The 23,226-nt window shown below is 36.9% G+C and overlaps 1 long non-coding RNA gene across 1 annotated transcript in view; it reads left to right on the top strand.

Annotated features, from left to right (window-relative positions):
* Positions 1–23,226, top strand: part of LOC131839126 (uncharacterized) — a 185,145-nt gene that overhangs the window by 116,183 nt on the left and 45,736 nt on the right. The window lies entirely within an intron of this gene.

Below are 23,226 nucleotides of genomic sequence, written 5' to 3'. Positions count from 1 at the left end.
GAAATTAAAGTAGGCTTTATTATTGTTATTGTGGTAAAAACATAGGATGGCATCTGCCCTCTTAACAAATTTTTAAGTGGAATGTATAGTATTCTTAACTATAGACAGAATGGTGAAGAGCAGTTCTCTAGAACTGTTTGATTTTGCATGACTGAAACTTTATACCCATTTAATAGCAACTCCCAGTTTCCCCTTCTCAGTCTCTGGCAACCACCATTCTACTTTCTGCTTCTATGAGTTTGACTATTTTACATAACCCATATACATAGAATCATGCAATATTTGTCCTTCTGTGACTGGCTTATTTTACTTAGCATAATGTCTTCAATATTCATCCCCATAGTAGCATATGATGGGATTTCTTTCTTTTTTATGGCTAATATTCCATCATGCATATATACTACATTTTCCATATGCATTTATCTGTCAGTTGTTTCCACCTCTTGTCTATTGTGAATAATGCTGCAATAAATATGGGAGTGCGGATGCTCCTTCAAGATACTGATTTCAGTTCTTTTGGCTATGTACTCAGAAGTGGGTGGGCTGGATCATATGGTATTTCTATTTTTAATTTTGTGAGGAATCTCCATGTTGTTTTCCATAGCAGCCGCACCATTTTGCATTCCCACCAACAGTTGCATAAGGGTTCCAATTTCTCCATATCCTCACCAACACTTGTTATTTTCTGTTGTTGTTGTTGTTGTTGTTGTTGATAATTCCTATCGTCAATTTAGGCTGCTATAACAAAAGTACTACAAACTGTGTGGCTTAAACAATAAACATTTATTTCTCACAGTTCTGAAGGCTTGGAAGTCCAAGATCAAGGCATTGGCAGATTTGTTCTCAGATAAGAGCCACCTTCCTGATACACAGACTGATCATTGTGTCCTCACATAGAGAGAGATCTCTGGTCTCTTTATCCCTTTACAAGGGCACCAGCTCTATCACGGGGCTCCACTTCCATGACCTCATCCAAACCTAATTACTTTCCAAAGGCTCTGCCCTCAGATTGCGTCACAATAAAGATTAGGCTTCAACATACGAATGGGAGGGGGCACACAAACATTTCGCTCATAGCAGTGGCTATCTTAATAGCTGAGGTGATATTTCATTGTGGTTTTGATTGCATCTCCCTGTTGATTAGTGATGTTGAGCATCTTTTCATATAACCTTTTGGCCATTTATACGTGTTGTGCTTTTTTGTTTTTTTATGTTTGTTTTTGTTTTAAAGATTTTATTTATTTATTTGACAGACAGAGATCACAAGTAGGCAGAGAGACAGGCAGAGAGAGAGAGAGGAGGAAGCAGGCACCCTGCTGATTAGAGAGCCCAATTCAAGGCTCAATCCCAGCACTCTGGGAGCATGACCTGAGCCAAAGGCAGAGTTCCCAACCCACTAAGCCACCCAGGCGACCCTGTTTTTTTTTTTTTTTTTTTTTAAAGAAATTTTTGCCCAGTTTTAACCAGGTTATTAGGGTTTTTTTTGTTTTGTTTTGTTTTGTGTTGTTTTGCTATTCAGTTGTGGAAGTTCCTTATATATATTGGAGATTAAACCCTTATCAGATATATGGCTGGTAAATATTTTCTCCCATCCTGTAGATTGCCTTTTCACTCTATTGATTGTTGATTTTGCTGTGCAAAAGATTTTTGGTTTGATGTAATTCCACTCATCTATTTTTGGTTTTGTTGTTTTTCATATCACCCAAGAAATCATTGCCAAGACCAACATCATGGAGCTTTCCCCCTATGTTTTCGTTTAGGAGTTCTCTAGTTTCAGATCTAATGTTTCAGTCTTTTATCATTGAGTTGATTTTTGTGTATGGTGTAAGACAGTGGTCAAGTTTCATTCTTTTGCATGTGACTGTCCAATCTTCTCAATGCCATTTGTTGAGGAGACTCTCATTCTCTATTGTGTATTCTTGATACCTTTGTTGAAGATCGGTTGACCATACGCATGGGTTTATTTGGGGGCTCTGTCTTCTGTTCAGTTGTTCTACATGTCTGTCTTTATGCCAGGACCATACTATTTTGATTATCATAGCTTTATGTTTTGAAACGGGAAAGCATGATGTCATCTTCATTTCTTTTCAAGATGTTTTGAATATTTCGGTTCCTTTTGGTTCCATACCAATTTCAGGAGTCTTTTTTCTATGTCTCTAAAAAATGCCACTGGGATTTTAATAGAGATTGCATTCAATCTGTAGATTGTGTTGAATAGCATAGCCATTTTACCAGTAAGTCTTCCAATTCATGAACATGAGACATTTTGCCATTAGTTTGTGTCTCTTAAATTATTTTCAGCAGTATTTTATAGTTTTCAGTATATGTCTTTCATTTCCTTGGTTAAATTTGTACTTAAGTAGGTATTTATTTATTTATTTATTGATGATACAAATGAGATTGCTTTCTTAATTTCCTTTTTGGATTGTTCATTATCAGTGTATAAAAATGCAACAGATTTTTGTATGTTAATTTTTTATCCTCCAACTTTGCTGAATTTATTAGTTCTAATAGATATTTGTAGTGTAATCTTTGCAGTTTTCTACATATATGATTATGTCATATCCAGAGGTAATTTTACTTCTTTCTTTCTAATTTAAATGTGTCTCATTTCTTTTTCTAGCCTAATTGTTTTGGCTAGGTCTTTCAGTACTATGTTGAATAGAAATGGCAGAAGTGGACAACCTTTCAGGTTTTCACTTGCGGGTATGATGACATCTATGGGCTGTTTATATATGGTACTTTTATGGCAAAGTAATTTCATGCTATTTGCAGTTTTTCAGTGTTTTTATCATAAAAATGTGTTGAATTTGTCAAATGATTTTTGTGTGTACGGAGATACCTTGCATATTTTAATTTGTTATGTTAGTCACCATATAGTATGTTATTAATATTTTTGATGTAGTGTTTTCATGCTTCACTGTTTGCGTATAACACCCATAACACCCAGTGCTCCTCTATGCAATCCATGCCCTCTTTAATATCTGTCACTGGGCTTACCTATCTCGCCTCCCCCACTCCTTTCTAAAACTCTCTGTTTGTTTCCTGGAATCCATAGTCTCTCATGGTTCTTCTCCCACTCCAATTTCTCCCCCTTCATTAGGAGAAGAGATACCTTGTGTTTTTAAAACTTTGTTCTGTTAATATGGTGTTTTACATTGATTAGTTTTTGTATGTTGAACTATACTTGCATCCCAGGGATAAACCCTGCTTGGTCATGGTATTATGATTCTTTTTAAGTGTTGTTGAATTTGATTTGCTAGTATTTTGTTCAGGATTTTTGCACCTATATTCATCAGGAACATTGGTCCGTAGTTTCCTCATAGTGTCTTCTGGCTTTGTTATTAGAGTAATGCTGATCTAATAAAGTTAGATTGGAAACATTCCACCCTCTTCAGTTTTTTTGGAAAACTTTGAGAAGGATTGATGTTATTTCTGTAAATGTTTGGTAGACCTCACTAGTGAACCCATCTGATCCCAGTGTTTTTCTTTGTTGAATGGTTTTCGATTACCGATTCAGTCTCTTTACTAGTTGTAGATCTGTTCAGATATTTTATTTACTTACGATTCAGTCTTGGTAGGTTATAGATCTAGATATTTATCCATTTTTTTTCTCAATTATCAAATTCTTTGGTATATAATTATTCATAATAGTGTCTTAGAATACTTTTTATTTTGGTGGCATTGGTTGTAATGTCTCCTCTTTTATGTCTGATTTATTTGTCTTCTCTCTCTTATTCGTAGTTAGTATAGCTAAAGGTTTCTCAATTTTGTTGGTCTTCTCAAAAAGCCAACTCTTAGTTTTACTGTTCTTTTCTGTTTCATTTATTTTTGCTCTAATCTTGATTATTCTTTCTGCTAACTTTGGGCTTATTTTGTTCTTCTTTTTCTAGTACCTTGAGGTGTAGTTAGGTTGTTTATTTGAAATCTTCTTTGTTAATGTGAGTAACACTATAAAATCTCCTCTTAGTCCTCCTTTTGCTGCACCCCATAAGTTTTAGTGTATTGTGCTTTTTTTCCCCATTTGTCTCAATATATTTTCTAATCCTTTTTGATTTATTATTTCCTTTTTGATTCCTTTGGCCCATTGATTATCCAAGAATAAGTTGTTTAATTTTCACATATTTATGACTTTTCCAGTGTTCTTTCTGTTATTGATTCCATCTCATTCCACTGTGGTTAGAAAAGATTCTTAGCATAATTTCAGTCTTTTAAAATTTTTTTAGACTTGTTTGGTGACTTGGGTGGGATGAGGTCTATCCTGGAATAGGTTTTGTGTGTACTTGGAATGCGTATTTTGCTGCTGTTGAGTGAAATGTACTGATGCTAAGTCCATTTGGTCTATAGTGCTGTTCATGTACTCTGCTTCCTTATTGACCTTCTTTGTGGATTTCTATCCATTATTGAAATTAAGGTATTGAAATCTTTTGTTATGATGTTGCTGTCTATTTCTCCTTTCAGTTCTGTCGAAATTAGCTGTATAGATTTAGGTGCTCTTATGTTGGGTACATATATATTAATAATGATTACATCTTCCTGGTCATTTAACCCTTTTATCATTATATATTTGTCTCATGACAGTTTCTGACTTAAGGTCTATTTTGTCTTACCACCCCTTCTCTCTTTTGATTAGTGTTTACATGGGATATTTTTTCCCATTCTTTATTTTCATCCTATGTGTCTCCTTAAATCTAAAGTAAGTCTCTTGTGGATAGCATACAGTTTTGCCTTTTTAAAAAACATCACTAAACTACTCTGTCTTTTGATTGGGGAGTTTAGTCCACATATAATTTGAGTAATTGTTGATAGGAAGAACTTACTACTGACATTTAAAACATTGTTTTCTGCCTGTCTTATCATTTCTGGTTAAGGTATATGATAAGCTCTCTTCTATACCTTGCCTTCAGATCACCAGTCTATTTCTGGGACCTACCTTAGGAGAGACAATTTTGTGATTGAGGAAAGAAAAAAGATAGAAAAGATGATAGAAAAAAGATAGAAAAGATGATAGAAAAAAGATTTGTAAATCCTATTATAAGGAAAGGTTGAAACCCTGAGAGTATTTTGCCTAGAGAAAAATAAGTATTTGTGGAGTATTATAGTGTCTTTAAATATGTGAAATTTGGGATACAATTTTAATTTTCCTATATACAAAATTTCCCTGACTTATGATGGGGTTACATCCCAATAAACCCACTGTAAACTGAATGTATCATAGGTCAAAAATACATTTAATACACCTAAGCTACCAAATGTCACAGCTTAGCCTAGCTTACCTCAAACACACCCAGCATACTTACATTAGTCTACGGTTAGGCAAAATAATCTAACATAAAGCTTATTTTATTTTTTTTTTTTAAGATTTTTATTTATTTATTTGACAGACAGAGATCACAAGTAGGCAGAGAGGCAGGCAGAGAGAGAGAGGAAGGGAAGCAGGCTCCCTGATGAGCAGAGAGCCCGATGTGGGGCTCGATCCCAGGACCCTGAGATCATGACCTGAGCCAAAGGCAGAGGCTTAGCCAGGCGCCCCATAACATAAAGCTTATTTTATAATGAAGTGTTGAATACCTCATGTAATTTATTGAATACTGTGCTGAAAATGAAAAACAGAATGGTTGGGTACAGAATGGTTGTAAGTATCCTGGCTGTTTACCCTCATGATCACATGGCTCACTGGGAGCTGCCTTGCCACCACTGCCCAGCATCATGAGAGAATACTGTATCACATATCTCTAGCCTGGGAAAATTCAAAGTATGCTCTCTATTGAATGTGTATTGTTTTGCACCATCATCAAGTTGAAAAATTGTAAGTAGAACCATCGTAAGTCAAGGACCATCTGTAGTTGCAAGTGTGAGTATTTAAACAAATGGGCTGAATAAATATGGGAATAGTTTTTGGTTTAATATATGGGAGAAACTTCATTATCTCTCTGAAAATGGCAGGAACTACTTCTTGAGAAAATATGTTTCTTTTCACTGGATGCTTCAAATATTGAAAGCCACTTATAAGAGATTTTGTTCCCTCTCTCGCTGTGTCTCTGTCAAATAAATAAAATCTTTTAAAAAACAGATTATACTATTTTTAAAAAAGAGGGATTTTGTAAGAAGGAAACATATATTAGAAAAAAAGGTTGAATTAAGTGGCTTCTAGGATTCCTTTTATTTCAGAGATTATGTTTCTAAGACTCATCACCTCAGATTTCTCAGTTTTCTTAATTATGCCTTTCCACATTTCAGTTTGTTTAAATGAAGGCACACTTGTGATACAGAGCAATATTCATGCACTTGCTCCAATTGCAAGTTTTGCAAGCCCCCAACAGACTCAATTTGGATTTGGGCTGACCCCAGGCTTCTCTTGTGCAATCAAATTCATACGCAGACTGTGGTGAGCTAACAAACAGAGCCACACACGGAGCTTCAGCTCCTCTTGGGGATTAGAGGACATGCCACCAAACAGGTGGCTTCAATTAACAGAGCTGCTATTGCCAGGGGAAAACAGAAGGAAATAATCAAACCACCAAGGAAAGGACTACAGGTAGATGGGGGTCAGTCTTGGAGTCCTCTGGAACACAGCCAGAGAACATGGTCCCAACCAGGGCAGCACAGCAAACATTAATTGAAAAGAACAGTAAAGCACTGTGTATTCTATAGGTGTATCTTTGACAAAACTGACTTCCTTTTAAACCTTAAAGCACAGTTAAAAAACAAAAACAAAAACAAAAACACATCAGGAACACAGAGAAAAAAAGCTACTATATTTAATGAGATGGCAGCAGAGATGTGCTGGAGGTAGTGACTTCCAAATTGTGAGTGAGCCATAAAACCCTGAGCACAGTCCATCTGACCACATTCAGTCTGTTGCCAGTGGGCTTTGGAGCCTTCCTGTCCTCATGCCCACTGGAGCCCACATCTGATTCATCTGCTCAAGTTAGCCTCCAACACCACCTCCCTCTTTTCTTAAGTACAACAACAGCGGGAATGTTCTCTTAGCACAGGCCAGGAACAGGCTGTTTTGAACGCATCATGAGTTGATTTTTAAAAAATGGGAAAGAATGGTCAAGGAGGACACATCAGAACATCTTTGGTTGGCCTGCTGCTTTAATCCTCTTCAGAACCTCTGATCATAGTAGCATTTCCAAAAGTCATTTTTTTCCCTTAGGGCAGATCCTATACAACCAAAGCAACAAGGACATTGTCTTAGACTGTTTGGGCTGCTCTAACAAAATTACACCGACCAATGAACAATAGAAATTTATTTCTTACTGCGCTTGAGGCTGGAAGTCCAAGATCAAGGTGCCAGCACAGTCAGCTTTTGGTGACAGTTGTCTTCCTCATAGCTGGTGCCCTTTCACTATGTGGAAAAGGGCTATGGCTGTCTCACATAGTGAAAAAGGGTGATCTCTCTGGAGCTCCTTTTGTAAGGCACCAAATCCATTCAATATCTCTTAAAGGCCCCACCTCCCAATACCATCATTTTGGGGGGCTAGGATTTCATCATATGAATGGGAGACACAAACATCTAGCCCTTAGTAGGGGTAGTGACATGGGGGCTATGTCAGGCAATTCTGTCTGTCTCCCTTGAAAAAAGAATTAAATCATGAACAAGCCATGACCCTCCAAGCCTGTTATGCTAAGTAAGTACCTTCACTATTATTAGTGATTAATATTACAAAAAGTCTGTGCATGTGTAAGTAAAATGCTTAGTTAGCTTCCAGGTCGGATGGCTCCTCACTTAGTCTTTGTTTTAAGTAAAACTTGTGCTACTGCAGAGGAACATGGAGAAGCCCAGACCCCATTTGATCAGCATGGCCATGAAGCCATGACAGACATGCCCGTGTTCTCAAGGGGTCTCAGATGCAGTATTCCATTCCTGTCTAATGTTCTTTTAATGGAACTCAGGTCATCGGGAACATCCCTTTGTAAAACTGGATTAGCAAGCACAACAGTTTCAGATTGAGATACAAGAATTTGCAATCACTTGTATCAAGATACTTAGGAAAAGTAGAAAATAAATGTTGAGAATAGAAAATATTGGGAAGCAAAATGTTTTTCAGAATCAGAAATTTTTTCAGGAGATTCAGGAAGATGAGAAGACATAAACTAGGCCTGAGTTGCCTATAGTCTGGTAATTTCTGTGAGGACAGAAGCATGAAGTTTAACCTGCAATATATTGCCCAAATTAGAGACAACCCCTAGAAGTAAAACTGCCTTTGTATTCTAATCACAATGAAAGGGGAGTTTCATGACACCATGAGACAACAACCAAAGGGTTCCCCCCGCCTTGTCTTATTTCCTTGACCATTTATTTATTATAAAAGCAATGCTAAGCTAAAGCCAGATGTTATACCTCCTGCTTCCACCTCAGTTCAAAGGTGACGACTAACTACTCCCCCCACCCTCCAAAACCAATTTTTCCTAATAGAATCACAGGAGGCAAACAAATACAGTCTCCAAGTGGCTTTGCACTAGACATTCTCTCTGAATTTGTTATTTTCTCCTCCCACAGTATGGTTTATATTCTCAGAAGAGGCATTTAGATCTTGGGTAATTTCCTTAAGGATAACAGACCCTACTAATTTTATGAGCTTCTCAGAAGAATGGAGAAAAACATTACATGCAGAATATGAGGAGACCTTTAAGATCATAACATAATGCTGTTTTATTTTCAGATTATAGAAACCTATTTCATGCCCATAGTGAATATTTTGAAAATGTAGAAAAAATAGAAGTAAAAAACAAAACAAAACAAAAAGAACCCATAGCTTCCTCATTTAAGAGGAGTCAGCCAGAATGTTGAATCCTGACCTGGGCCTGTTTGTGGATCCCTTTGAGTTAAGAATGGTTTTTACATATTTAAAGAGTTGTAAATTACCACCACTACCACCATAACACATGTGCGCGCGCGCGCACACACACACACACACACACACACACACGAACACGCAGCAGAGGCCTTATGTGGCCCACAATTCTTAAAATATTTGCTATCTAGCTCTTTACAGAAATACTTCTGCCGACCCTTGATCCAAAAGTAGTCACTATTACCTTGATACCTTTTTTCCTAATCTCTATTGACTACCCGTATACATTTTTAAGTAAAAAAATAAATAAAAGATCTGTATTATTATTCCATATAGTTTTGTGTTTTGCTTTTTACCCCCACTTTAATAACACATCATGAGCATTTTCCCATATCACTAATTTTTTAAAAAACCAATCCCATTTTAAGTATACAAGCCAAATATAAATAACTCCCTTTATGGACCAGGAGTCTTAGCAGTAAGTCCTAGTTCCCTTAGAGTTCAAAAATATCAAACAATGAATATCTGTTTATCTTTTAAAAATTATTTTTGGGTTAACATATTTATCATCTGAACCATTGTTAAGTGTGCAGTTCAGTGGCACTAAGTACATTTCCACTATTGCCATCTCCAGAACTCTTAATCTTGCAAAACTCAAACACCATGTCAACTGAACAACAACTCTTCATTCTCTTCTCTCCTCTGCAAACATCTTTAATAACTATATAATACTCATTTGGGGTTTATACTTTCTGGCTCTTTTCATGGTGTCTATCAATGTTGGAAATAAAAGTTATTCTTTTGAGCCTTGCTTTTTGATGTGATGAAAAGAAAGTAATGCAAATATAGAGCTGTCAACAGTGCTTATGACAGCAAACTTAAAAAATGTGGTTTATGCTAAGTGATCATTTATGATTCAAATGAAGGGTAATTTGGGAGTTAATAGAAAATTTTAGAGATGTGGTTAAAATTCTGGCCCTATTTAGGCCAGACGAGAGGTATAGGAATATTGACTGGAGATTTAGGAATAGTAAACCACTCTGAGTCTCAATGTTCTTAGCTGAAAACTGAGGGCAATAAAACTGATAGGGTTGTCATTATGTTTAAATGAGATTAAGTATTGAAAAATCATTTAAAATGACATCATGTGATGTAAATATTAGTTATGTTGTAAAGACATTTGATATCAAACAAGGTAATTACTTATCTGTGAAGGAAATATTTTAAATAGATATTTTTTGAGTAACAAGGTCGTTACATTGAAATAATAAGGAACAAAGGACAATTTCAGAAATCATTTTTTAGCAGCTCAGTTTTTCCCTGGAAATTTACTATTGTCCTGGGAATATCACATGGTTCAAAAGCTGAACACTTCTTTATGACATTTAATTAAAATGCAGCCTGAACATGCTATGTGAAGAATTTTAAATAGTCTTGCTCAATATAAAATATGCCCAATATCAACATATTATGTCCCTTTTTACTAATAGTTTCCCCTTTGGGATGAATTTGACAGTCAATCTGTGAAAGAGATAGATTAGAATTTTGTAATTTTGAAATGCTACTTAATATACTATCTCTGTTTTGTGATAAAGTTGTCATTTGTGCCCATCCCACTTGCTGTGGGTTAGGAGATAAATATCTTTTTAAAATATTGCTAAGCTCTATAAATGTGAGTTCTCAAATTTCCATGGACATAAAATAAAATAACCAAAAAAAGTTTTTCACAGGTACTATTCTTTTAAAGCTTCCTCTAGATAGACAAAGTAAAGTGAACATATATAAAGAATTTTTTGTTAAAAAAATTCTCCTTTTTTTGGATAAATTATTATTCCCATGAATTCCCACTGCTAATAAAGTGCACCAATAAACTAATAAACTAATAAACTGTACAACTCAACTACTCTCTAAGGCTTCTTGTTTCTACACAGCATTGTGGAAATTAGAATTCAGGAATCAGATGGTGACAAGGGCCATTCAGAGTTGCTAAGATTCCCAGTAAAAGATGAAACTAAGTTTGTGGGTCATTAAGTTTATATCATTTCATTTAACAAAAAAGTTAAAAAAAATTATGATTATAAGCATATGTAAGTATTTATGAGTCTCTAAAAAGTAAGGGGTCCCTGGAACTTCAGCCTCTGGGTAAATCCATCCCTGTACAGGTAGATTGAAAGGGGAGTTATCTCTCCTGGGAAGCCTTTCTTTTCTTTCCACCTATCTTCTTCCTGTCTCTTGCATTAGTGTAAAGAATCCAGGTGAACAGGGCACCTAGTGGCTTAGTCTGTTAAGCATTGGCTCTTGATTTTGGCTCAGCTCATGGTCTCAGGTTTATTAGATGGAGCCCCTCGAGGCGCTCTGCTCTGTTCTCTCTCTCCTCTCCCTCTGCCTCTCCTCACACTGGCATGTGCACGCTCTTTATTAGAAGAAGAAGAAAGAAGAACAAGAAGAAAGAAGAAGAAGGAAGAAGAACCCAGATGAGTGATACTGTAGAAACAAATGAATGTCATGTTTATGATCATAAAACTCAGTAGTGTGCTCATTGAAGAGCTAGCTGTCCTGCTGAAGCAAATGTTTCTAAGATTTCAGGCTATGGTTGGGGAACAGAAGGCCAACTAAATATTCACACCAAATTCACAAATAGAACTTGGATTTAAGAGACTTTCCTTGGTTTCTTTCAATGCAAATAGGAGAATCTGTCAGCCTACAGATTTACCACAATTCTTGATTGAATTTCTTGTACCACGTGCAAATGCGACAGTACTGGAAGAAAATTAAGGTGACTGTTGTAGTTTGCTGCATACATGCTTATGGTCTCTGTGAGGAGCATATCAAGCTGACATTTTTAGGAAAATCATGTCTGGCTTCTTGGGTGCATTAACTTCCACTCTCATTCTGAAGCAAAGGGGTTTCAGAGAGCTATTGGTGTGACAAATTGTACAGATAAGATGGCATTTCTTTTCTGTCTGGGTGACAATGTGCTGAGTGACCATCTGATTGCATGATGATGGCTGGGAGGCTCTAAATAGAAGGCTATTCTCCTCTGAAGTACACATAACAGGTTTAGACATAAAATCACCAGAGTTACAGAAGAAAAAGAGAGGAATTATATAAGGAAATAAGAGAACATATTAATAACTTTAAAAATGAATATATATATATATATATATATATATATATATATATATAAATTTTGCTGAAAGCTGTATTTTTAAAAAATTCATTTATTTACTATTAAATTTTGGTGGTAGATATCCAAAATAGGATGTAAACCCATTCAGTATTAAAGTAAGATTGCATTTGGGGAAGAAATTTATTTTTATTTTGATTCAGTTTCATAGTTCTTTCCAAGTAAATTCTGGCCTTCATAAATACCATTGTCTAAAAGTGTCATGTCATCATTCCATCAACTTTACCTGCTCAAACAGGACTTGGGGCTGTGCTGGGCATTGTGGAAAGGAGATGTCAGGCAAAAAAATAATAATAACAATAAATTAAGTAGTTTGTCTTCTCATATCCTGTGTCTCCCCCCATTAGCCTCATTATTTATTTCTCTTTCTTGGTGTTCATACTCCTCTAGTCCCCTCCCTATCCTCCATCTCCCCACCCCACCATGTTCTGCTGTAGTGTCAGCTAATAAGGTATTCTCTCATTAAAGGGTAAGCCTAATTCTCCAATGTGATACTTAGTAAAATTGGCTAATCCTTTGCAATATGAAAAATTAAAATATAGTGGAATGACAGGCAGTAGGATTTGAACTTGAGGAAAAGATTCCTTTAGTTTCCTCTCAGTGGAACTATGGGATTAGCTTCCTGCTTCCTCCCTAGTAAGTCTAACTCTAGAGAGCCTTTTAGCAGGGAAAAATCTCAGACAAAACATAAAATACATAAAATAGACTCCACATTGATAGAGGCATCCAGGCTCCAAGTCAGCTGAAGAATTAGGCTTTCAGAATTGGAAGGGTCTTTAGGGTCAAAATCTGAATTTTCTTCATCATAAAATTGAGATTTAAGGAAGGTAAGTGACTTGTACATGATCACTCAACTCATGTATAGGTAAATTTGGTACTAGAATTCAAGTCTTATAAAATTTCTAGTCCAATACTCTTTTTATCAGCCATATATTTCATGCCATCTCCGAAAAATATGTAAATCCAATGAAATATAAAAAAGAGCATATCATAATGTTTTTATTTTTAGTATGTAATAAAAATTATGAGACAGAAGAATCAAGTTTTATGAATGTACTAGGGAGAGGTAGAGAGACGGAGACAGAAGAGAAATGAATAAGCTTTAAAACCAAATAGGTAGCCCTTCCTGAAACCAGGGTGGGAGGGGTTTGTAGGGAACATGAGAGTGGATACAGATGGAGGATGAAATTATCTCTTCACTCTGTCACTCAAATCTCAATCCTTTTTCCTACCTTCATCAAGATAAGTCAAGCTCATAACCAAAAGTCATGTTCAATACATGCCTTTTCCATTTTATCATCAGCATAAGTGAAGGAAGACAATAATCAATGACTTTCAATTGGGGCAAATTTTTATGAGCTTTTATCAGAGAAGGAAAAATTTGACTAGACCTGGACTAGCAAGGAGTGTTAGCAAGGAGACAATTTATCTATCAGGTGCTTCTGAAATGTTTCTTATAGAGACCAGTGCAGTGAATGTAATCATTAACTCAGTACCTATTTGCCTAGAACAGCAGCTCAGTACTTAACAGCAGATGCCATTGGTGCTCCATCCATATCTCCTAGACCTTCAGTGCATGCTAGCTGGACTTCCAAACACCAGTTCCTGCATGTCTATTCCTGAGGGCTTTTTATGACTGCTAAAGCTTCATTTGCCTCCATATGGATATACCAGGGAATTAGCGTTCCCTGGGAGCAACCATCAGCTAATGAATAATAGGAGCTGATGTATAAATACCCTAGCTTCATTACCCTTGAGGCATATGTTTTCTTTTGGTTTGTAAAATTTCCCACAGCGGTAGCTGGCTTGATAATGCACCCTTTATTGGTCCCTTCTGTTCTTGTTCTGTATCTTACTTCCCTAACCTTACTGATGTTTCTTTCAGCTCTGAAATGAACTACTTGCACCTTAATCCTAGTCTCAGAGTCTACTTTTGGGAAAACCCAAATGGAAACATCAGAATGCTCACTATATTAGCAATAGGGTCTCACAACAAGCTTCAGGAGAATCCACCTACATCAGACATACAGTTGCAAGAAGCCTAGTCTCAGTAAGTTTTTAAAAAACCAGGGTTTACTTTGTTGAGGTTTTTTTTTTTTTAATCCCATGAATAGATGTTGTACTTTGTCAAATGCTTTCTCTTCATCTGTTTAAAGGATCATATGGTTCTTATACTTTCTTTTATTAATGTGATGTATCATGATGGATTTGTGAATATGGAAGCACACTTGCAGCCCTGGAATAAATCCCACTTGATGGTGATGAGTGATTCTTTTAATGTACTGTTGGATTCAGTTTGCTAGTATTTTTAAAAAATATTTTATTTATTTATTTGACTGAGATCAGAAGTAGGCAGAGAGTCAGGCAGAGAGAGAGGAGGAAGCAGGCTCCCTGCAGAGCAGAGACACCCCCCCCCCCCAATGTGGGGCTCAATCCCAGGACCCTGGGATCATGACCTGAGCTGAAGGCAGAGGCTTTAACCCACTGAGCCACCCAGGCGCCCCTAGTTTGCTATTATTTTATTGACAGTTTTTGCATCCATGTTCATCAGGGATATTGGCCTATAATCCTCTTTTTCAGTGGAATCTTTGGTTTTGGTATCAGGGTAATGCTTTTCTATACATTAATAAGGAAGCAGCAGAAAGAGCAGTCAAGGAGTGAATCCCATTTATAATTGCACCAAAACCCATAAGATACCTAGGAATAACCCTAACCAGAGAGGTAAGAGGTCTGTACTCTGAAAACTATAACACACTGATGAAGAAGTTGAAGATGACACAAAGAAATGGAGAAACACTCCATGCTCACGGATTGGAAGAACAAATATTATTAAAATGTCCATATTGCCCAAAGCAATCTACACATTTAATGCAATCTCTGTCAAAAGGCCTCCATCATTTTTCACAGAGCTAGAATAAGCCATCCAGAAATTTGCATGGAACCACAAAAGTCCCTGCATAACCAAAGCAATTTTGAAAAAGAAAAAGAAAGCTGGAAGCATCACAATGCCAGACTTCAAGTTATATTACAAAGCTAAAGTGATCAAGACAGTATGGTACTGGCACAGAAATAGACATATAGATCAGTAGAGCAGAATAGAAAATCCAAAAATGAACCCACAATTATATAGTCAACTAATCTTCCACAAAGCGGGAAGGAATACAGGTGGAAAAGAGTCTCTTCGGCAAATGGTGTTGGGAAAACTGGACAGCAACATGCAAAGGAATGAAACTGGACCACTTTCTTACACCATCACAAAAATAAATTCAAAATGGGTTAAAGACTGAAATGTTAGAAATAGGAAATCATAAAAATCCTAGAGGAGAACACAGGCAGTAACTTCTTTCACATCAGATATAGCAGCTTCTAACTAGGTAAGTCTCCTGAGGCAGTGGAAACAAAAGCAAAAATAAACTATTGGGACTTCACCAAAATAAAAAGCTTCTGCACAGTGAAGGAAACAACAAAACTAAAGGCATCCTATAAAATGGGATATCTGCAAATGACATATCTGATAAAGAGTTAGTTTCAAAAATATGTAAAGAACTTCTAAAACTCAACACCCCAAAAACACAGTAATCCAATTAAAAAGTGAGCAGAAGACATGAATAGATATTTTTCCAAAGAAGACATACAGATGGCCAAAGGGTACGTGAAAAAATGTTTAACATCACTCATCATCAGGGAAATACAAATCAAAACTACAGTGAGATACTGTCTCACACCAGTCAGAATGACTAAAATTAGTAACACAGGAACAACACATGTTGGTGAGGATATGGAGAAAGGCAAACCCTCTTACACTATTGGTGGGAAAGCAGACTGGTGCAGCCACTCTGGAAGACAGAATGGGGGTTCTTCAAAAAGTTTAAAAAAAGAATATTAAAGCCATAAGGTAGAAGGAGCTAGAGTATTGGGCTAAGTGAAATAAGTCAGAGAAAGACAAATGCCATATGATTTCACTCCTATGTGGAATTTAAGAAACAAAATAAATGGGGGGGGGGGGAGAGGCAAACCAGGAAACAGACTCTCAACTGTACAGCACAAACTGATGTCTCCCAGAGGGGTGATGGTGGTGGGTGAGTATAGGTGATGAGGATTAGGGAGGGCACTTGTGATAAGCACCAGTGTTGTATATTAGTGTTGAATCACTGAATTCTACACCTGAAACTAATATTATGCTGTATGTTAATTAATGGTATTTAAATAAAAACTTGGAAGAAAAATAGGGGTTTATTTTTCCATTATAAGAATTCCAGTAGCAGGCGGTTCGTATGGTAGTTTTAGCTGTTTGATGATGTCATCAAGGAACCATATCCTTTCTTTTAGCTTTATCATCTTTAACATCCTTATGCTTTTCATTCCTGTCAAAACAGCTGTTGTACTGCAAGAACCAGAGCTATATTCTAGACAGGCGGAGGAGAGGAAGTCAAAACTTTCCTTTTCACAGAGCTTTATCTTTTTAGTCAGGTAAAGAGGTCCTCTCTAGGCTTATTCACATTTCATTAGCTGAACTACATCACCTGCCCATCATCAACTAATAACATCCCAAAGGAATAAGATTAGAATGCTTGGTTTAGATCAGTCATGGTTCATTCCTGGGAAGGTCTCTATGTGCACAACCAGGAGTCTGTTGCTTGGGAAGATGAGGTATGAGTGGCTTAGGCAGGCAACAGGCAACATTTCCTATATCATCTCAGCACAATGATAAATATTTCAGCTTCCTCTTTCCATGTGACCCATTCCAACTCAATGGCACATCAGCAGACACATTCAAGCTCATATGAATATAGTAGTCGAGGAGAGTAGCCTTAATGTGCCTTTCTTAGAGTCTGTTTTGTATTCTCCTTTATTGAGTCCTAGATAGCTTTAGAAACTATATTTCTAAATCGGTCTAGGCCAATTCTTCTAGAGCCTGAAAACTGTAAGCCATACTAATTAACAGTTGCTTAAAAAAAGGGACTCTGCTCAGGTGAGAGCACTATTTTTTTTTTTTTTTCAGATATGAGAAGAGGACAAAATTCTAAACAATAAAGCTACTTAGAAGAAGCTTGTTAAATGAAATTGAGGGCTGAAATCATAAGAACAAAATTCGTGTTTCTATTTAGTTACCATGAAAGTGTCCTTGCAAAGATGTCTATTAGAAAACCCCTTGGGTAGTGGAGAGTCTCCTCAACAAAATGTTAGGAAAACTAGATATCCACTTGTAAAAAAATGAAATTGGACCCTTATCTTACATGGTACACTGAAACCAACTCAAAATGGTTTAAAGACTTCAATATTAGACAGGAAACTAAAACTCCTAGAAGAAAAAGGAAAGGTTTATGACATTGATCTTGCGACTGTTTTCATGACTATGACACCAAGAACACAGGCCACAAAACTAGAAATAGACAAGTGGGACATCAAACTAAAAAGCTTCTTCACAGCAAAGGATATAATTAACAGGGTGAAAAGGCAGCCTACAGAACTGAAAATATTTCCAAACCATATAGCTGATAAGGAGTTAACTTCCAAAATATACAAGGAACCCCTACAACTCAATAGCAAACAAAAACAAACAAACAAAACAACCCTCTCCCCACCCCATGGAATTAAAATTTTGGCTAAGATCTTGAATAGATGCTTCCTCAAGATCGACATAAAAATAGGCAACAGGTATATGAAAAGATACCAACATCAGTAATCATCAGGGAAATTCAAGTCAGAACCACAGTGAGGTATCACCGTATACATATTAAGATAGCTATTTTTAAAAAAGATTTTATTTGTTTATTTATTTGGAGCATGAGCGGAGGAGGGGCAGAGAGGGAGAGGAAAAAAAGTCCTTTTTAGGAGGCAAATGTTTCCAACTTTACCTCTTTTCGTTTCACTGCCCAAGGAGCAATGAACAAATAAATGACTCCGTTAGACATCTAATCTTAAAATAAACTTTACAAGATTCTTTCTTTCTATGAAAACAAAATATCCTTGTCCTAAGTAGTATATACCCCATCAAGAGCCTCGGGACTTTTGCCAATCAAATGGTGAATTGGAAGGGTCATTCCTGTTTTCTAGAGAATCATAGAGAGCAATTTAAGGAATTAAATGTAAATGGAAACTGAAAAGCCAGTTAACCTAAACTAGAATCTATTCTGCTCCATGAAACTTTATGAAACAGACACAGTTAATTCTGATAATCCCATATCTTACAGCTTTGAAAGCCTTTTTATTCCTCTTGGGAAATCAAAAGTAATCCAGAAAAATTCTATGCTCTATTATTATAGGCCAGGCACTGTCAAGGGTGCCTCAGATGAATTAACTCTTAATCTTCCGAACAATCCAAAAAAGTGAGTGCTTCTATTATCATCCCTATTTTCAGATGGGGAAATGGATGCATAGGAAGGTTGAGGCATGTGCCCAAGATTGCACAGCAATTCTACATAGCAGAAGCAGGATTCAATTCCAGGCCTTCTAATTCTGAAGCTGACATTTTTAACCACTTTCACTACATGGAAGATTATTGGTCAGTGTCCTAACTGTATTAACTGACCTGGAGTGTGATAACCACACAAATACATGAAGAATTGGAAGGGAGATCCTTTTAAAAATTAACTTGACATAAGGTACTGGTTTTGTAAGAAACCTATGTCAGTTACTGAGTCTAACAGTAATTGTGTTACTACAGAAGTAATATATCTGCATATTTTATTAAATAGTGAATCTCTACCAGAATGGTTTAAAAGGCCATCAAAGTATGATTCTCGTAGAGTTCGTATGATCTTGTTGCTTCAACCTCACCAATTCCCTGAGACAGTGAAAATAACTTTGATAAGCTAAGCCCTGCAGATCATCATCTGAAGGACATTGTGTCTGATCAGCTGGTCTTACAGGACTTTGATGTTAACTGCTTTTGGGTGATCAGAGAAATGTTATCATATTAACAACAACAGCAACAACAACAACAAAACACTGCTTTAAAAAGTTCTGGAGTAAGTTATTTTGGTATACAATATAGTACATCATAAATTATTTTGCTAGAAGAAAACTATAGTTAAAATAGGGCAGCTTCATTCTTCCCTGTTAGAATGATAAAATCAAGATCTATCAACTGAGTAATGTCCAATAGCCTGGGATCTCAGAAAAGGAGGAGGAGGTCCAGGAGAATGACAAAGAGGACTAAGGGAACATTCTGGATGGATTAATTGACATTTTCATGCATAGGTTCTTTTAAAATATTGTTTATTCAGATGAACATGGGGGAAAAAGAGAGGTAAATCATAAAACAGATTCTTAATTATAGAAAACTGAGGGTTGCTGGAGGGGAGATGGGTTGAGTGGGTGATGGGTTTTAAGGAGGACACTTGTGATGAGCACTGGGTGTTGTATGTAAGTGATGAATCCCTGATTTCTGCTCTGGAAACTAATATTACACCATGTTTTAACTACTTAGAATTTAAGTAAAAACCTAAAAAAAAAGATAAAATTACATAAAAATAATAAATATTCTTTTTTAAAAAAAGATTTTATTTATTTATTTGACAGAGAGAGACACAGTGAGAGAGGGAACACAAACAGAGGGAGTAGGAGAGAGAGAAGCAGGCCTCCCGCCAAGCAGGGAGCCTGATGTGGGACTCGATCCTAGGACCCTGGGATCATGACCTGAGCCGAAGGCAGACGCTTAATGACTGAGCCACCCAGGTGCCTCAATAAATATTCCTTCTTTCTTTCTTTCTTTTTTTTTTTTTTAAAGATTTTATTTATTTACTTGACAGAAAGAAATCACAAGTAGGCAGAGAGGCAGGCAGAGAGAGAGGAAGGGAAGCAGAGTGGTTGTCTACCCCTACCTCTGCTGAGCAGAGAGCCGGATGCGGAACTCGATCCCAGGACCCTGAGATCATGACCTGAGCCGAAGGCAGCGGCTTAACCCACTGAGCCACCCAGGCGCCCTAAATATTTTTTCTTAATGTGAACACCTTTTGGATAGTTTGATGCATATTTTCTTTATCTTTGGGCCCTACTCAATAAAGGTAAAAAATATATAAGTATTTCCTTAAAAACAGAATATAGGGTCTTTTATCTCAATCCATGGGTGGACTTCATCCATGAATAATCCTGCTCCAATGAGTGAAAGAAGGACATGTTATAAATAAAATATTCCAAAAGGAAATTAAAGGCATCCAAATCGGCAAAGAAGAAGTCAAATTATCACTCTTCGCAGATGATATGATACTATATGTGGAAAACCCAAAAGACTCCACTCCAAAACTGCTAGAACTTATACAGGAATTCAGTAAAGTGTCAGGATATAAAATCAATGCACAGAAATCAGTTGCATTTCTCTACACCAACAGCAAGACAGAAGAAAGAGATATCAAGGAGTCAATCCCATTTACAATTGCATCCAAAACCATAAGATACCTAGGAATAAACCTAACCAAAGAGACACAGAATCTATACTCAGAAAACTATAAAGTACTCATGAAAGAAATTGAGGAAGACACAAAGAAATGGAAAAATGTTCCATGCTCCTGGATTGGAAGAATAAATATTGTGAAAATGTCTATGCTACCTAAAGCAATCTACACATTTAATGCAATTCCTATCAAAGTACCATCCATCTTTTTCAAAGAAATGGAACAAATAATTCTAAAATTTATATGGAACCAGAAAAGACCTCGAATAGCCAAAGGGATATTGAAAAAGAAAGCCAACGTTGGTGGCATCACAATTCCGGACTTCAAGCTCTATTACAAAGCTGTCATCATCAAGACAGCATGGTACTGGCACAAAAACAGACACATAGATCAATGGAGCAGAATAGAGAGCCCAGAAATAGACCCTCAACTCTATGGTCAACTAATCTTCGACAAAGCAGGAAAGAATGTCCAATGGAAAAAAGACAGCCTTTTCAATAAATGGTGCTGGGAAAATTGGACAGCCACATGCAGAAAAATGAAATTGGACCATTTCCTTACACCACACACAAAAATAGACTCAAAATGGATGAAGGACCTCAATGTACGAAAGGAATCCATCAAAATCCTTGAGGAGAACACGGGCAGCAACCTCTTCGACCTCTGCCGCAGCAACATCTTCCTAGGAACAACGCAAAAGGCAAGGGAAGCAAGGGAAAAAATGAACTACTGGGATTTCATCAAGATCAAAAGCTTTTGCACAGCAAAGGAAACAGTTAACAAAATCGAAAGACAACTGACAGAATGGGAGAAGATATTTGCAAACGACATATCAGATAAAGGACTAGTGTCCAGAATCTATAAAGAACTTAGCAAACTCAACACCCAAAGAACAAATAATCCAATCAAGAAATGGGCAGAAGACATGAACAGACATTTCTGCAAAGAAGACATCCAGATGGCGAACAGACACATGAAAAAGTGCTCCATATCACTCGGCATCAGGGAAATACAAATCAAAACCACAATGAGATATCACCTCACACCAGTCAGAATGGCTAAAATCAACAAGTCAGGAAATGACAGATGCTGGCGAGGATGCGGAGAAAGGGGAACCCTCCTACACTGTTGGTGGGAATGCAAGCTGGTGCAGCCACTCTGGAAAACAGCATGGAGGTTCCTCAAAATGTTGAAAATAGAACTGCCCTATGACCCAGCAATTGCACTATTGGGTATTTACCCTAAAGATACAAATGTAGTGATCCAAAGGGACACATGCACCCGAATGTTTATAGCAGCAATGTCCACAATAGCCAAACTATGGAAAGAACCTAGATGTCCATCAACAGATGAATGGATCAAGAAGATGTGGTATATATACACAATGGAGTACTATGCAGCCATCAAAAGAAATGAAATCTTGCCATTTGCAACAACATGGATGGAACTAGAGCGTATCATGCTTAGCGAAATAAGTCAAGCAGAGAAAGACAACTATCATATGATCTCCCTGATATGAGGAAGTGGTGATGCAACATGGAGGCTTAAGTGGGTAGAAGAAGAATAAATGAAACAAGATGGGATTGGGAGGGAGACAAACCATAAGTGACTCTTAATCTCACAAAACAAACTGAGGGTTGCCGGGGGGAGGGGGTTTGGGAGAAGGGGGTGGGATTATGGACATTGGGGAGGGTATGTGATTTAGTGAGTGCTGTGAAGTGTGTAAACCTGGTGATTCACAGACCTGTACCCCTGGGGATAAAAATATATGTTTATAAAAAATAAAAAATTTAAAAAAAAAATAAATAAAATATTCCAAAATTGAAATCATTATTTGTGAAGATGTCCTATAGCTGATAATCAGTCAGCCACTGATTCAACAAATATTTATTAATTATCTATCATAGCTCAGGTACTCTCTTAGACACTGGCGAGGTGGTGGTAGATGAAATAAAGTCCCTGCTGTCACAGAGCTTACAGTCTAGTTGTGCAGGATTTGCCAGTTGACATATAAACAAGTAAACGTGTGTGTCCGGTGGTGACAAGTGCTAGGAAGGAAAAACCAGCAGAGTGGAAGTGGAGTAGTTGAGAAAGGCATTTCTGATAAGATGACAAGGAGCAAATGATGTCATATGGTTTCCATGCTGTACATTTTGTAAATGGTCTTAGAGAATCTACCAAGCAATATCACTACTTAACACCAGGCAATACTATGAGTGCTTTATTGGGATTTTATGTAGTCAGAGTGGTTGTCTACCTCTACTTCCCTTAAAATTTTTCTAGGCTAAAATTATAAACGTGATATAAAACCCTATGGCTTTGTTATCTCATTCATCTCTGGCTTACAGTGGACTTAATAAATGTTTTGTAGGGCCTGACATGTAGATATTAACTACATTCACCTCCAAATAAAGTTAAGAAACCAGCTGCCTTAGGAGATTGTCCTCATAAGCACTTCTGTATTTTCAAGAGGATCTCAGCTCTCCCCCAGCTCAATTTTCTATTAAGTCTTACATAGTTGGCAAACAAGAATAGCAGTATTGTGGATACTTGCCAAGGAATAAAACTTAGAACACTAATACAAAAAAAATAAAGATAAGAACTAATAGTGTTGAGTAATTATGGGCATGGTGATGTGTTAAGCATTTAGTGTCTGTTCCTTTCACTTCATTATTAGAGCCTCAAGGGAGATAGGTCCTTTTTAACAGCCTCTGCAGGTGAAGAAATGGAGAGGCAGTGCCAGTTTCTGAAGGTCAAACAGCTAGCAAGTAGCTGTGTGGGACCCAGACCCAGGTCTGCGAGCTCAGCCCTGTCCACTTCTGGTGCAGTTTTCCTCCTC

Source organism: Mustela lutreola, chromosome 8, assembly GCF_030435805.1.
Source record: "Mustela lutreola isolate mMusLut2 chromosome 8, mMusLut2.pri, whole genome shotgun sequence".
Lineage (NCBI taxonomy): Eukaryota > Metazoa > Chordata > Mammalia > Carnivora > Mustelidae > Mustela > Mustela lutreola.
The sequence above is the reverse complement of the archived record's forward strand: the minus strand, read 5'-3'. Positions and strand labels throughout refer to the sequence as shown.